This window comes from Arachis ipaensis, chromosome B6 (assembly GCF_059453495.1).
Source record: "Arachis ipaensis isolate K30076 ecotype BB chromosome B6, ASM5945349v1, whole genome shotgun sequence".
In the NCBI taxonomy this organism is placed as follows: domain Eukaryota; kingdom Viridiplantae; phylum Streptophyta; class Magnoliopsida; order Fabales; family Fabaceae; genus Arachis; species Arachis ipaensis.
In genome coordinates this window covers 88,055,548-88,072,621 of record NC_142441.1, presented here as the reverse complement: position 1 = coordinate 88,072,621, position 17,074 = coordinate 88,055,548, and positions in this window count along the sequence as shown.

Genomic DNA, 17,074 nt, shown 5'->3' with positions numbered 1-17,074 from the left:
GTTCAAACCTTTCAAAACCCAAAAACATTATTTTCCATAACTAATAATAAGAACACCTCCTTGCAGTTCCTTGAGAAGACAACCCGAGGTTTAATTACTCGGTTATAAATTTTATTGGGTTTGTTACTTGTGACAAGCAAAACGTTTGTAAGAAAGAATGATTGCTTGGTTTAGAAACTTTACTTGCAACGGAAATTTATTCTGAATTCTAAACCGTCAAGCATCCGTTCTTCAAAATGGCGTCGTTGCCGGGGAATTGCAAACGTGTGCCTTATTGTTGATTATTGTAAATATTTAATTTTTGCTTGTTTATTTGTTTTTATGTTTGTTTTTTATTTTTGCTTTTTCGTAAATTAAGAGGTTATTGGTTTTTATTTAGTTATTAAAAATTTTTTCAAAAATTTTTCTTGGTGTTCATCTTGATCTTCAAGTTGTTCTTTGTTGTTTTCTTCATTTTGATCTAAAAATTTTAAGTTTGGTGTCATTTTATTGTTTTTCTCTTTCCTCATTAAATTCAAAAATATCTTTTCTCTTTATTTTAATTGGATTTTCGAATTTTCCTTTTAAAAAATTGAGATTTTTATTTTAAAACTTTTTTATCTTATCTTATCTTAGTTTTAAATTTCAAAATTCAAATATTTTTCAAAAATCATATCTTTTTTTCAAAATCTTATCTTATCTTATTTCAAAATCAAATTTCAAATTTCAATATTTAAATTCCAAAATTCAAATTTCCAAATTCAAATTTAAAATTTTAAAAATCAAACCTTTTCAAAATTTAAATCTTTTACAAAACTTTATTTTATATTGTTGACTTTTACAAAATTCGAATTTCAAAATTTAAAATTCAAAATTCAAAATTTAATTTTCAAATTCAAAATTTAAATTTCAATAACCTTTTAGTTTAAAATTATTTTTATTTTTGTTTTTAATTTTTATTTGTTACTATGAACTCCCACCCCTTTGGCTATGAGTCTGGTTACAATTATGTTGAAGGAAGAGGAAATTACAATGAGAACAAGCATCAAGGTTGGAATAATCCAAGATGGGAGGAGCCACAAGGATTTGATCAACCCTCTTGGCAACAACCCCCTCCAATGCACTATAACCAACAACCATTCTGTGATGCATACCAAAATGATGACTATGGTGGACCCCCTTGTAGTTACCAACAAGCCCCGCCATATGCTTATGAGCCATCTCCTCAACACAACTTTGAACCACCATACTCACAAGCCCCTTACCACCAAACACCACCATATGATTCTAACCTATATCCACCACACCAGCCACCATATGAACCACACCCAGAACCACCACCTCAATATTCACCATATCCATATCCTTATCAAGAAGAACCACCTTCCTATTATGAACTCTTTCTCCAAAATAATGAATCCTCCTATCCACCCCAACCTCCATTGGATAACAACGCCCTTAATGCTATTCTTCAAGGGCAAGAAAGGATGAATAAGAGTGTGCTAAATTTCGCGGCCGCCTTAGGAGAGTTAATAAATCAATTAGCTTCTCAACATCTGAGCATTCAAAGTACTCCCATGGCTGCATGTGGAGAATCAAAAGAAGAGCGTAGCATGAAGGAGACACTAGAAACTTCGGTGGACAATGAAGAACATGGCTTTGTATTGGAACAAGTGGAGGAAGCCATAATAGTTGCAGAGGAAGAAGTGGTTGCAGACTTAGGAGATGTTGAACCTCCATGGGAAAGTCAGGTTATAAAACCTCCTTCCAAGGCGATTGAAATTGATGCTGAGGAGGGTGTACAACCTCCAAGGCATGTCATGGTTAAGGACTTGGAAGAGGTCGATCAAGAGATGGAGATTAAAGAAGAAGAAGCACAACCTCCCATGCCCTTGGAAAGCAGTGAAGAGGAGATTGAATTGGAAGAAAGCTACAAAGAGGAAGAGGTTGAAATTGAAGAAGCTTACAAGGAGATGGAAGTTGTCAAAGAAGAGCACAAGGGAGCGGAGCTTGCAGGATCATTAAAAATACCTCTCCAAAAGCCATTACCGTCAAACACAACATTCAAGTGGGTAAAATTCTTATCCTTGACCATTACTTTCTCATTTGAATATGGGCTACTTGAGACAGATGGTCAACTTAGAGCTCTTTGTGGCATTAATAGTAAGAGGAAAATGGTTAGTGGTTGGAGTTGTCAGGCAAGGTTCATTAAGGTTCCACATTCCGCACTGGAATACAAGTGTTGGCGCAGAGCTCAATTGAATGGGTCTAGGATGTTGTTTGGCCGCTTCAGTGAGAATTCAAATTGCTTGCCACCCGGATGGAACAATGATGATCAACTTGAAGACGGGTGTAGAAATAAGATTTGGGATCCGGGAATATATGCGGATCAATTTTGGGAGCTCAAAGCTTGTGAAGAACTCCATCAAAGCTTAAGGAATTTACTTGGTATTAATAGAGCTTATTGGAAGTTCAAGCATTGGTGGAAGTTTCAAGACGAGTTCAAGCACAAGCCGCCATGACAAGGAGCTCACCAAATGTCCATCTTAAGGACTTTAACTAAAAGTGCTAGGTAGGAGACAACCCACCATGGTATGATCGTCCCTTTTTCAGTTTTAATTATAGTCTGTTTTGTTTATTTTTATTTTATTGAACCTGGAATTATTCATAACATTTGCATCAGCATCAGCATACTGCACTCTGCATTTTGCATGAAAAAAATGGCACGCGACGCGACAGCGTCGCCCACGCGTCCGCGTCATATGTGTGTTGGGAAGAAAACAAGATTGAACAGAGAGTCACGCGAGAGCATGGCTGGAGGCGTGCCTTTGGCACAAATTGATCCACGCGACCGTGTCGCATACGCGTCCGCATAATGTGGAAAAAATGCCTCCCACGCGTCCGAGTCACCCACGCGAACGCGTGGCCCTGTAAAATCAACGTCAAAAGGTGTATGGCAGTATGTTGGGCTGGAGTGGGGCTGGAATCGTGCAAGATGCACAAGCCTTACCACGCGAATGCGTGCCCCACGCGTCCGCGTCGTTTTGCAAATATGGCCCTCCACGCGATCGCGTCACCCACGCGAATGCGTCACCCAGATTTTTGGCAAAATGCATTTAAAACAGAGAGTTGCGCGAACACGAGGCTGTACTTGCGCCAATCGCATAAATCAGGCCACGCGTCTGCGTCACCTGACCTTATCGCGCACCGCGCGACAGCGTCACTCACGCGTCCGTGTCGCCTGCGCCGCACAACTTATCCAAATCAGCGCCAAAAATCTTATCTTTCTTTCCCCAATCCTAATTTTTCCTCCCTCCTTTCTTACTTACTTCTTCTTCCGTTCTTTCCCTTCTCATCCTTCTTATCTTTCATTTTATTTTACTTAATTTATTTGCATATTTCATTCATTGCATCTTAATTTTGTGCATATTGTTATTTTCTTTTCTAAATTTATTATTTTTCCTTTGGTGTTAAAATTTTCTTATTTAACTGTTGCATCTTCTCTTGAATTATTTTGGGTGCTTAGTAACTTGTGTTATTCTGGTTAGGTAATATTATTTAAATCAATGCCAATCTTTTATACCTGTATTACTTTTGTATTGACATGAATTTATATTATCTTTCCTTACCCACTCTCTTCCCCATTGTTGCAAATTTTTGCACTCTTGATCTGCCATGTACTTCTATTGTTTTTTCACTTGCATGTTGTAGCTACCATGTAATTGAGACACCTTTTATCCGGCATTAACACCAATATTTTATTTATTTTTTATCTTTATTTTTGGGTTACTTTTCTTCTTTTCACTCTTCTTTCAGGATGGCCACCACGAAGGGAGAGAAAAAGCCTCTTAATGGGGAGACAAGCCAGTCCGTCTGCACAATCTTTAGAGAAATAGCAGCAGTTATAGCTCGCAACCCATCCACCTGCACATCTTAGCATGCACCGAGGATGGTGAAATATTTAAGTGTGGGGAGGTCGATACCGATCTCCATGGGTTAGTTACTCTTCTATCTCAACACCAATGGTTTATTTTCCTTCTTAGTTGTTGCATTTGCATGTTTGATTGCATGATTATTTGATTTTTTGCATATTTTATCACTTGGTTGAAGTAATATTTTTTTTTTCAAGAAACCTTTTAGTTTATTTCACTAATTTGAATAAAATTTAATGTTAAACTTGTTTGAAGAAATATTATACTAGAACATGGTTTAGAGCTTGAACACACAAAACCTATGAGATTTTGAGCCTATTTGATTGGTTGTATTTTATCAACCAAAATTTTATTTTTGGTGTGTGTTGTTCTCTCTAAAATTGTGATCTTTGTCTTGCTTAATTATATATTTTTATTATTTGATGTATGCATACACTTACATGATTGAGGCCTTTGTTTCACTGAGCTTATATACCCATATGGCCTTACCCTTTCATTATTCTTTGCAAACCAATGTTGATCCTATTTTACCCCCTTGTTCTTTACTTTAGCACATCATTAACTCTAAGCGAAAAACAATAATGTCCTTAATCTAAATCCTTGGTTAGCTTAAACTAGTGAGAGTGCTCCTGAATTAAGTGTGGGGGAGTTGAATTTGGAAATATTTGGTTTGAGAATTGAGTATGTTAGAATATTTTGAAAATGTGAAAGAAATGTTTAGGACATGATTCATGTATCCAATAATTTAATCATATGCATTGAGAAAAATAAAAGAAAAGAAAAAAATTATATAAAAAAAAGAGCAATTAAGCAAAAAGGGGACAAAATGTCCCAAAGTAAGTGAAAGCAATGCATATTTACTGTACTTGAAAATTAGAATGCATGAATATGTGAAAAACATGGTTAATAGATCGTTAGATGTTGTATTATGATTACATGGATTGTCTAAAGTTAGGTAGAAAGTTTAAGTTAATTAAGGATTTAGATTTTAGTCCACTTGGCCAAATACAATCCTACCTTGACCATAACCCCATTACAACCCTTAAAAGACCTCTTGATATGTGTATTTATGAATTAAATTTTTGTTGATTGTTAGATGAAGAGCAAGCCTTAGAAAGCAAGATTAGTAGAGAATTGAAAGATCGAACCTTAAACACCTGAGCAATTAGAGTGCATACACTTCCAGTGAGGGTTCGATGTTCGATTCTTTGTTCCCAGCTTTCACAAGCTATTTTCTTCTTGCAAGTTTACTTGTACTTCATTTTTGTGATTTGAATTAGTGAAATCCAGTTCATATTTGTTCTTGAAAAATTTATTTACTTTTAACCAAGTAGGTAGAAACATTTTGCATGTAGTTGCATTCATATAGATAGGTTGCATTTCATACTTTCTTACTTCCCCCATTCACTTTTATAGCTTCTCTTAAACTTAGCATGAAGACATGCTAATGTTTAAGTGTGGGGAGGTTGATAAACCACTATTTTATGGTTTATCTTGTGCTCAATTGAGTGGATTTTATCAATCTTTCATACACTTATTCATATGATTTGCATGAGTTTACGTTTTCCTTCCTGATTTTGTGCAATGATTGAAAACATGCTTTATTTGGCCTTATATTTTTTAATATTAATCCTCTTTTATTACCATTAGATGCCTTGATATGTGTATTAAGTGATTTTAGAAATTACAGGGCAGGGATGACTCAGAGGATGGAAAGGAAGCATGCAAAAGTGGAAGGAATACAAGAAGTTGAAGAAATTGCTAAGCTGTCCAGCCTGACCTCTTCGCACTCAAACGGTCATAACCTCAGCTACAGAGGTCCAAACGACGCAGTTTTAGTTGCGTTGGAAAGCTATCATCTGGGGCTTCGATTTGATATATAATATGCCATAGCTGCTCTGACGCTAGGCGATGCGAACGCGCGCTCCACGCGGACACATCGCAGTGACGAAAATCAGCGTGGCAGATTTCTTCTCCAGCGATTTTTGGGCTGTTTTCGACCCATTTTTGGCCCAAAAAACACAGATTAAAGGCTATAAAGAGGGAAAATCCATTCATTCATAAACATCAGCTCATAATTCATAATTTTTAGTTTTTAGATGTAGTTTTTAAGGAGAGAGTTTTTCTCTTCTCTCTTAGGTTTTAGGATTAGGATTCCTCTAAAGGATTTAGGATTTCAACTCTTCATCAGGTTCAATATTTCTTTTATTTTATATTTTTCTTTTACTTTTAGATACTTTAATGCTCTCATTTAATTACTTATGTTGCCAAATTTGCTTATGAACTCTTTATATTTTTGGATTAATTTCCTTTTTTTAAATGCAATTGAGGTATTTCAGATTTATGATTCTTGTTTAGCTTTTTTATATTCTTGGCTTTAATTGATTAGCTGGAGGCTCTTGAGTTATTAAACTTATCGTGATTGTTAATTAATTCCTCTAATTGACTGGAATTCCACTATCTCTAGTCTTTCCTTAGGAGTTGGCTATGACTTGGGAATCTAACTAATTAGTCCACTTGACTTTTCCTTGCTTTTGTAAAGGTTAACTAAGTGAGGTTAAACTCAATTCTCATAAGAGTAACTAGGATAGGACTTCCAAATTTTCATACCTTGCCAAGAGTTTTATTAGATATTAATTTATTAATTCCTGCAATTTATTTTCCTTGTTCAAACCTTTCAAAATCCAAAAACATTGTTTTCCATAACTAATAATAAGAACACCTCTCTGCAGTTCCTTGAGAAGACAACCCGAGGTTTAATTACTCGGTTATAAATTTTATTGGGTTTGTTACTTGTGACAACCAAAATGTTTGTAAGAAAGGATGATTGCTTGGTTTAGAAACTATACTTGCAACGAAAATTTATTCTGAATTCTAAACCGTCAAGCATCCGTTCTTCAAAATGGCGCCGTTGCCGGGGAATTGCAAACGTGTGCCTTATTATTGGTTATTGTAAATATTTGCTTTTTGCTTCTTTATTTGTTTTTATTTTTGTTTTTTATTTTTACTTTTTTGTAAATTAAGAGGTTATTGGTTTTTATTTAGTTATTAAAATTTTTTTCAAAAATTTGTTCTTGGTGTTCATCTTGATCTTCAAGTTGTTCTTCATGTTCATCTAAATCTTCAAGTTGTTCTTAGTTGTTTTCTTCATTTTGATCTAAAAATTTTAAGTTTGGTGTCATTTTATTATTTTTCTCTTTCCTCATTAAATTCAAAAATATCTTTTCTCTTTATTTTAATTGGATTTTCGAATTTTCCTTTTAAAAAATTCAGATTTTTATTTTAAAACTTTTTTATCTTATCTTGTCTTAGTTTTAAATTTCAAGATTCAAATATTTTTCAAAAATCATATCTTTTTTTCAAAATCTTATCTTATCTTATTACAAAATCAAATTTCAAATTTCAATATTTAAATTCCAAAATTCAAATTTCAAAATCCAAATTTAAAATTTTAAAAATCAAACCTTTTACAAAACTCAAATTTCAAAATTTAAAATTCAAATTTCAAATTTCAAAATTTAAAATTCAAAATTTTAAAATTCAAATTTCAAATTTCAAATTTTAAATTTAAAAATTCAAATTTCAAAATTTAAAATTCAAAATTCAAAATTTAATTTTCAAATTCAAAATTTAAATTTCATTAACCTTTTAGTTTAAAATTGTTTTTATTTTTGTTTTTAATATTTATTTGTTACTATGAACTCTCACCCCTTTGGCTATGAGTCTGGTTACAATTATGTTGCAGGAAGAGGAAATTACAATGAGAACAGGCATCAAGGTTGGAACAATCAAAGATGGGAGGAGCCACAAGGATTTGATCAACCCTTTTGGCAACAACCCCCTCCGATGCACTATAACCAACAACCATTCTGTGATGCATACCAAAATGATGACTATGGTGGACCCCCTTGTAGTTACCAACAAGCCCCGCCATATGCTTATGAACCATCTCCTGAACACAACCTTGAACCACCATACTCACAAGCCCCTTACCACCAAACACCACCATGTGACTCTAACCTATATCCACCACACCAACCACCATATGAACCACACCCAGAACCACCACCTCAATATTCACCATATCCATATCCTTATCAAGAAGAACCATCTTCCTATTATGAACCCTTTCTCTAAAATAATGAACCCTCCTATCCACCCCAACCTCCATTGGATAACAACACCCTTAATGCTATTCTTCAAGGGCAAGAAAGAATGAATAAGAGTGTGCTAAATTTTGCGGCAGCCTTAGGAGAGTTAATAAATCAATTAGCTTCTCAACATCTGAGCACTCAAAGTACTCCCATGGCTGCATGTGGAGAATCAAAAGAAGAGCGTAACATGAAGGAGACACTAGAAACTTCGGTGGACAATGAAGAACATGGCTTTGTATTGGAACAAGTGGAGGAAGCCATAATAGTTGCAGAGGAAGAAGTGGTTGCAGACTTAGGAGATACTAAACCTCCATGGGAAAGTCAGGTTATAAAACCTCCTTCCAAGGCGATTAAAATTGATGCTGAGGAGGGTGTATAACCTCCAAGGCATGTGATGGTTAAGGACTTGGAAGAGGTCGATCAAGAGATGAAGATTAAAGAAGAAGAAGCACAACCTCCAATGCCCTTGGAAAGCAGTGAAGAGGAGATTGAATTGGAAGAAAGCTACCAAGAAGAAGAGGTTGAAATTGAAGAAGCTTACAAGGAGGTAGAAATTGTCAAAGAAGAGCACAAGGGAGCGGAGCTTGCAGGATCATTAAAAATACCTTTCCCAAAGCCATTACCGTCCAACGGAATGTTCAAGTGGGTAAAATTCTTATCCTTGACCTTTACTTTCTCACTTGAGTATGGGCTACTTGAGATAGATGGTCAACTTAGAGCTCTTTGTGGCATTAAGAGTAAGAGGAAAATGGTTAGTGGTTGGAGTTGTCAGGCAAGGTTCATTAAGGTTCCACATTCCGCACTGGAATACAAGTGTTGGCGCAGAGCTCAATTGAATGGGTCTAGGATGTCGTTTGGCCGCTTCAGTGAGAATTCAAATTGCTTGCCACCCGGATGGAACAATGATGATCAACTTGAAGACGGGTGTAGAAACAAGATTTGGGATCCGAGAATATATGAGGATCAATTTTGGGAGCTCAAAGCTTGTGAAGAACACCATCCAAGCTTGAGGAATTTACTCGGTATTAATAGAGCTTATTGGAAGTTCAAGCATTGGTGGAAGTTTCAAGACGAGTTCAAGCACAAGCCGCCATGACAAGGAGCTCACCAAATGTCCAACTTAAGGACTTTAACTAAAAGTGCTAGGTGGGAGACAACACACCATGGTATGATCGTCCCTTTTTCAGTTATAATTCTAGTGTGTTTTGTTTATTTTATTTTATTGAACCTGGAATTATTCATAACATTTGCATTAGCATCTGCATACTGCACTCTGCATTTTTCATAAAAAATGGCACGTGACGTGATAGCGTCACCGACGCGTCCGCGTCATATGTGCGTTGGGAAGAAAACAAGATTGAACAGATAGTCACGTGAGAGCATGGCTGGAGGCGTGCCTTTGGCACAAATTGATCCACCCGACCGCGTCGCGTACGCGTCTGCGTAATGTGGAAAAAATGCCTCCCACGCGTCTGCGTCACCCACGTGAACGCGTGGCCCTGTAAAATCGACGTCAAAAGGTGTATGGCAGTATGTTGGGCTAGAGTGGGGCTGGAATCGTGCTAGAAGCACAAGCCTTACCACGTGAACGCGTGCCCCACGCGTCCGCGTCGTTTTGCAAATATGGCCCTCCACGCGAATGCGTCACCCAGATTTTTGGCAAAATGCATTTAAAACAGAGAGTTGCGCGAACACGAGACTGCACTCGCACCAATCGCATAAATTAGGCCACGCGATCGCGTGACCCACGCGTCCGCGTCACCTGACCTTATCGCGCAACGCGCGACCGCGTCACTAACGCGTCCGCGTCGCCTGCGTCGCACAACTTATCCAAATCAGCGCCAAAAATCTTATCTTTTCTTCCCCAATCCTATTTTTTCCTCCCTCCTTTCTTACTTACTTCTTCTTCCGTTCTTTCCCTTCTCATCCTTCTTATCTTTCATTTTATTTTTCTTAATTTATTTGCATATTTCATTCATTGCATCTTAATTTTGTGCATATTTTTATTTTCTTTTCTAAATTTATTATTTTCCTTTGGTGTTAAAATTTTTTTATTTAACTGTTGCATCTTCTCTTGAATTATTTTGGGTGCTTAGTAACTTGTGTTATTCTGGTTAGGTAATATTATTTAAATCAATGCCAATCTTTTATACCTGTATTACTTTTGCGTTGACATGAATTTATATTATCTTTCCTTACCTACTCTCTTCCCCATTGTTGCAAATTTTTGCACTCTTGATCTGCCATGTACTTCTACTGTTTTCTCACTTGCATGTTGTAGCTACCATGTAATTGAGACCCTTATTATCTGGCATTAACACCCATATTTTATTTATTTTCTATCTTTATTTTTGGGTTACTTTTCTTCTTTTCCCTCTTCTTTCAGGATGGCCACCACGAAGGGAGAGGAAAAGCCTCTTAATAGGGAGACAAGCCAGTCCGTCTGCACAATCTTTAGAGAAATAGCAGCAGTTATAGCTCGTAACCCATCCACCTGCACATCTTAGCATGCACCGAGGACGGTGAAATCTTTAAATTTGGGGAGGTCGATACCGATCTCCATGGGTTAGTTACTCTTCTATCTCAATACCAATGGTTTATTTTCCTTCTTAGTTGTTGCATTTGCATGTTTGATTGCATGATTATTTAATTTTGTGCATATTTTACCACTTGGTTGAAGTAATATTTTCTTTTTCAAGAAACCTTTTAGTTTATTTCACTAATTTGAATAAAATTTAATGTTAAACTTGTTTGAAGAAATATTATACTGGAACATGGTTTAGAGCTTGAACACACAAAACCTATGAGATTTTGAGCCTATTTGATTGGTTGTATTTTATCAACCAAAATTTTATTTTTGGTGTGTGTTGTTCTCTCTAAAATTGTGATCTTTGTCTTGCTTAATTATATATTTTCATTATTTGATGTATGCATACACTTACATGATTGAGGCCTTTGTTTCACTGAGCTTACATACCCATATGGCCTTACCCTTTAATTATTCTTTGCAAACCAATGTTGATCCTATTTTACCCCCTTGTTCTTTACTTTAGTATATCATTAACTCTAAGTGGAAAATAATAATGTCCTTAATTTGAATCCTTGGTTAGCTTAGACTAGTGAGAGTGCTCATGAATTAAGTGTGGGGAAGTTGAATTTGGAAACATTTGGTTTGAGAATTGAGTATGTTAGAATTTTCTGAAAATGTGAAAGAAATGTTTAGGACTTGATTCATGCATCCAATAATTTAATCATATGCATTGAGAAAAATAAAAGAAAAGAAAAAAAATTATATAAAAAAAGAGCAATTAAGCAAAAAGGGGACAAAATGCCCCAAAGTAAGTGAAAGTAATGCATATGTACTGTACTAGAAAATTAGAATGCATGAATATGTGAAAAACATGGTTAATGGATAGTTAGATGTTGTATTATGATTACATGGATTGTCTAAAGTTAGGTGGAAAGTTTAAGTAAATTAAGGATTCAGAATTTAGTCTACTTGGCCAAATACAATCCTACCTTGACCCTAACCCCATTACAACCCTTAAAAGACCTCTTGATATGTGTATTTATGCATTAAATTTTTATTGATTGTTAGATGAAGAGCAAGCCTTAGAAAGCAAGATTAGTAGAGGATTGAGAGATCGAACCTTAAACACCTGAGCAATTAGAGTGCATACACTTCCAGTGAGGGTTCGATGCTCGATTCTTTGTTCCCGGCTTTCACGAGCTATTTTCTTCTTGCAAGTTTACTTGTACTTCATTTTTGTGATTTGAATTAGTGAAATCCAGTTCATATTTGTTCTTGAAAGATTTATTTACTTTTAACCAAGTAGGGAGAAACATTTTGCATGTAGTTGCATTCATATAGATAGGTTGTATTTCATACTTTCTTACTTCCCCCATTCACTCTTATAGCTTCTCTTAAGCTTAGCATGAGGACATGCTAATGTTTAAGTGTGGGGAGGTTGATAAACCACTATTTTATGGTTTATGTTGTGCTCAATTGAGTGGATTTTATCAATTTTTCATACACTTATTCATATGATTTGCATGAGTTTACATTTTCCTTCCTGATCTTGTGCTATGATTGAAAACATGCTTCTTTGGCCTTATATTTGCTAATATTAATCCTCTTTTATTACCATTAGATACCTTGATATATGTGTTAAGTGATTTCAGAGATTACATGGCAGGAATGACTCAGAGGATGGAAAGGAAGCATGCAAAAGTGGAAGGAATACAAGAAGTTGAAGAAATTGCTAAGCTGTCCAACCTGACCACTTCGCACTCAAACGGTCATAACCTCAGCTACAGAGGTCCAAATGACGCGGTTTCAGTTGCGTTGGAAAGCTATCATCTGGGGCTTCAATTTGATATATAATATTCCATAGCTGCCTTGACGCTAGGCGACGCGAACGCATCGCAGTGACGAAAATCAGCGTGGCAGATTTCTTCTTCAGCGATTTCTGGGCTGTTTTTGACCCAGTTTTTGGCCTAGAAAACACAGATTAAAGGCTACAAAGTGGGGGAATCCATTTATTCATAATCATCAGCTCATAATTCATAATTTTTAGTTTTTAGAGAGAGAGATTCTCTCCTCTCTCTTAGGTTTTAGGATTAGGATTCCTCTTAAAGGATTTAAGATTTCAACTCTTCATCAGGTTCAATATTTCTTTTACTTTATATTTCTCTTTTACTTTCAGATACTTTAATGCTCTCATTTAATTACTTATGTTGCCAAATTGGCTTATGAACTCTTTATATTTTGGGATTAATTTCCTTTTATTAAATGCAATTGAGGTATTTCTGATTTATGATTCTTGTTTATCTTTTTTATATTCTTGGCTTAAATTGATTAACTGGAGGCTCTTGAGTTATTAAACTTATCGTGATTGTTAATTAATTCCTCTAATTGACTGGAATTCCACTAACTCTAGTCTTTCCTTAGGAGTTGGCTAGGACTTGGGAATCTAACTAATTAGTCCACTTGACTTTTCCTTGCTTTTGTAAAGGTTAACTAAGTGGGGTTAAACTCAATTCTCATAAGAGTAACTAGGATAGGACTTCTGAATTTTCATACCTTGCCAAGAGTTTTATTAGATATTAATTTATTAATTCCTGCAATTTATTTTCCTTGTTCAAACCTTTCAAAACCCAAAAACATTGTTTTCCATAACTAATAATAAGAACACCTCCCTGCAGTTCCTTGAGTTGACGACCCGAGGTTTAAATACTCGGTTATAAATTTTATTGGGTTTGTTACTTGTGACAACTAAAACGTTTGTAAGAAAGGATGATTGCTTGGTTTAGAAACTATACTTGCAACGGAAATTTATTCTGAATTCTAAACCGTCAAGCATCCGTTCTTCAAGCAACCACACTATCTTGCACTCCAACCACCACCATACAAAAAATACCAACAATTTCCTGAAGGTTTCAACTGGGAGCAATTGCACGGAGATATACACCAAATAAAAGGAGACATCCACCATCTGAGAGAGGATGTCAACCAACTCAAGGATCAATAAAAGCAATGGGACCAAGTGAATGAGAACATACAACAACTCCAAGGGAGTTTGGAGCACATGAGAAAGGAGCAGCAAGATCAGTTTGACTGGGGAGAGATGCAAAGCACACTCAACAAGATAGTGGAGCAAAATAAATGGCAGCAGAGGAACCTTGCTGAGTTCAGGAATCTTTATGATGCCAGAACTATTTCAAGGAGGCAATATGATATCAACACACAAGCGAAGCTGAATCACTTGTGTAATGCTGTGGCTGCCTTAAACCCTGGATACCCAACATTCATGCAAGGAATGGAGGAGTTGAGTGCAAGACAAGAGGAAATTCTGGCCAAGCACAAGGAGGATGAAAGAAATTACATGAGGAGGCTAGGATTTTGGAAGCCCAAAGACACAAAGGCACAAGAGGGATCTTCCAAAAAGGATGATGATGACTCCTCCCCATCCAAAAAGAAAGTCAAAGGAAAAAGGCCAATGAACTAAAGCTATTCAAGGTTGTTAAGTCCCATGGTTGACACTCTCAATTTCTGAATTCTGTTTAGTTTCTTTATGTTTTAATTTCTGTTTAAGAATAAATAGTAATGCTAGGATAGTTTATGTTTAATGCTTAGTTTTTTTTATATGCCCTGAAGTCTTTTATGAGTCATTTGAATTACAAGAAAGAAAATGCAATGTTAAGTTCAAGTTTCATCAACATCGATAAAAGAATAGTTTATTTCCATAAGAGTCATTGTGAGGGTTACAAAAACAAGAGCAAAAGAGACTAAGACCAAGTGGGACTGTTCAAAAAACTAAGAGATAAGGAACTAAGTGGAGAACCTTGAATGAACTGGAAAGAAAATGAGTCATGAAAAGTAACTAGGTGATGACAAGTCATCTTATGCTAGCTTTACAAGCATTTTTCATTTATTTCATTAGGATTTATGCACTCTCTTGCACAATAAGTAAGTGTTTGAGTGAGAATTTCATGCTTGTCTAGATTCAATCAAACATTTGTAATTTTATGCATTTTCATTAGATTTCTTGCAAGATTTAGTTAATAATATGAATGATGCAAGAGTTGATGATTATACCAAGGCTTTGATGTATTTGTTTGGTTGATGATAGGTGAAAAGATGAAGGAGAAGGAACAAAGAGGAATTGCAACCCTGACCACTTTACACTCTAACAACAATAACTCGAGCTACAAAACTCCAAATGAGATGATTCAAGTGGCATTGGAAAGTAGACATCTAGATCTTTCCAAGAATATATGGCACTACATGGTGGACACTAAATATGAGGGAGAAAACTTGCCCCAAAAGTACAAAGATAAACATAGTATCAACTTGCAGCCAGCTGACCTCTTCACCTTCCAAGGAGGATAACTTGAGCTTTAGAGCTGGGAATAATGCGCTCTCAAATGCATTGGAAAGTTGATATCCAACGATATATAATAGTATGGGGTGAACATCAAGTTTAGGCCTCAGAAGCTGGCTCTAAACTTTGGCCTCCAAACAGCCAGCGTTCAAATAAATGAGCACCACGCTCACTTTAGTGAGCATTTTCGGCCTTCCAAACAGCGCGACCATGCCTTCTTCGAAGGGAAATAACTTGAGCTAAAGATGTGTAATTGATGCGCTTCTAGTTGTGTTGGAAAGCTGACATTTAGAGCTTTCCAACGATATATAGCAATCTATATTTGGAATAAAATTAAAGTACAAGTGATAGGCATATTTAAGGCCTAAAAATCACCAAATATGCTCTCACCAAGGCTCGAAGAGGGGGGCACCAAGGGAGCTGCCACATGCGCACCAAATTTGCTAAGCCAAGGAGGAATAGCGCTAAAAAACTCAAGCGTAGCGCTTCCTTTTGCTACCTTTTTCGTGCTCTTTTGGAACCAAGGAAAGCCAAGATGCACCAAGCAAAGGCCAAGGAAGGAGCGCTCAAAAATTCAAGCGTAGCACTCCCTTTCTTTCACTTTTTCGTGCCTTTCATGAAGAGCTAGCCAAGGAAAGCAAAGCTCACCCAGTGAAGCAAGCATCATGTAGCGCTCAAAGAGTGAGCGGAATGCTGTGGGCTAGGACCAATTGCAACCAAGGTTCACCAACCAAGAGTGAACGTTGTAACGACCCAATTTTCAATATGTCTAGATCATACCGGAAACTGAGCGCTACCAATTTGTCTTCCTAATTATTATCTATTATTTATGATATGAGCCTGATTCGTTGTTAAACACGTAGTTAATTTGCGTGGTGTATATTTTTTTTTGAAAACGTTCGGATTAATAGACAGAATCATTTAAAATCAATTCACAAGTAATAACAGACAAAACAGTTATAAACAACCACACAAAAATACATCACAAGTAGTTGACAACATTCGGTGATTCAACCTTTATTAACATATAGACTGTTAGTTAGAACACCCCTAGATATAGCTAAATAATATCTATATACATATATATACATACAACATCCCAGGTCCTGACCTGTTCAAGAGGTCCCTAAGCTGGCACCTAGGCTAGCCTATACTCTATACTCACCTAGTCCCTCTAAACTACTAAAGCGAGGGAAAGTACGTTCTAGGTCTTCAAAACTCAAGTCAAGTGGAACGTCATCAAAAGATAGAACATCATTTGCTACTCCTTCTGCATGATCAGACTTTTCCACAGGACGTCTCTCTGGTACCTCATGAAGTAGCCACACAATAGGAATCTCGTACACAGGATTTAGGTTAAAGTACGCATATGAACGGGGTGCAGACGTTGGCTGGTCTCACAGTATATACATATAATCAGAGAACGATATTCACCCTAGACTAACAAGACTATCTAGAGCAGAATCCTCTTCTTGCGAACGGTCATCAGCGAACTATGGTAAGGTACTCTTACTTCCATCTGAAGGGGAAAGGGAGAGAGAAGGGGTAAGAACTGGGGAGTTCTTAGTAGGGTCGGGGTTATTAGTTATGTTCATTTATTTGGGGTTGATTAGTAGACGAATAACATAATATAGCGAAGCAGTAAACAGAAGATAAAGATAGAAAGAGAAAGTAGAGAGAACAGAAAGCAAAACAAAAACAAAAGAATACAAGAAAATAAAGCACAGAAATAGCATACGAGCAGACAAACATAAAGAAGTAGATCACACACAGAAAAGAATGCAACAGAGAATGATGCGCAGAGAAGAATGATGCATGTCTAGCCCTAGCGCAGGCCATGAGCTCATGTGTCGGTTGGCTGCCCGCAATCCCGACATTTATCCAGTCACGAGTAATCCCGATTTCCCGAATACGATTTTCCGTTCCTAAATAAATGCGCATATAATAATAGCCGCTCATTTGAGACAGCCTCTGCTTACTGCAGGAAAATATATATATACTCTGCTCTGCTCTGGGGAAGCGGAAAATAGCTGTAGGTAACTTAGTTTCCCTACAGAAGCTTTGGGTTGCATTAAGCAACTAATATATATTAAATATAGCTCTGGGTTGCATCAAGCAACTAATA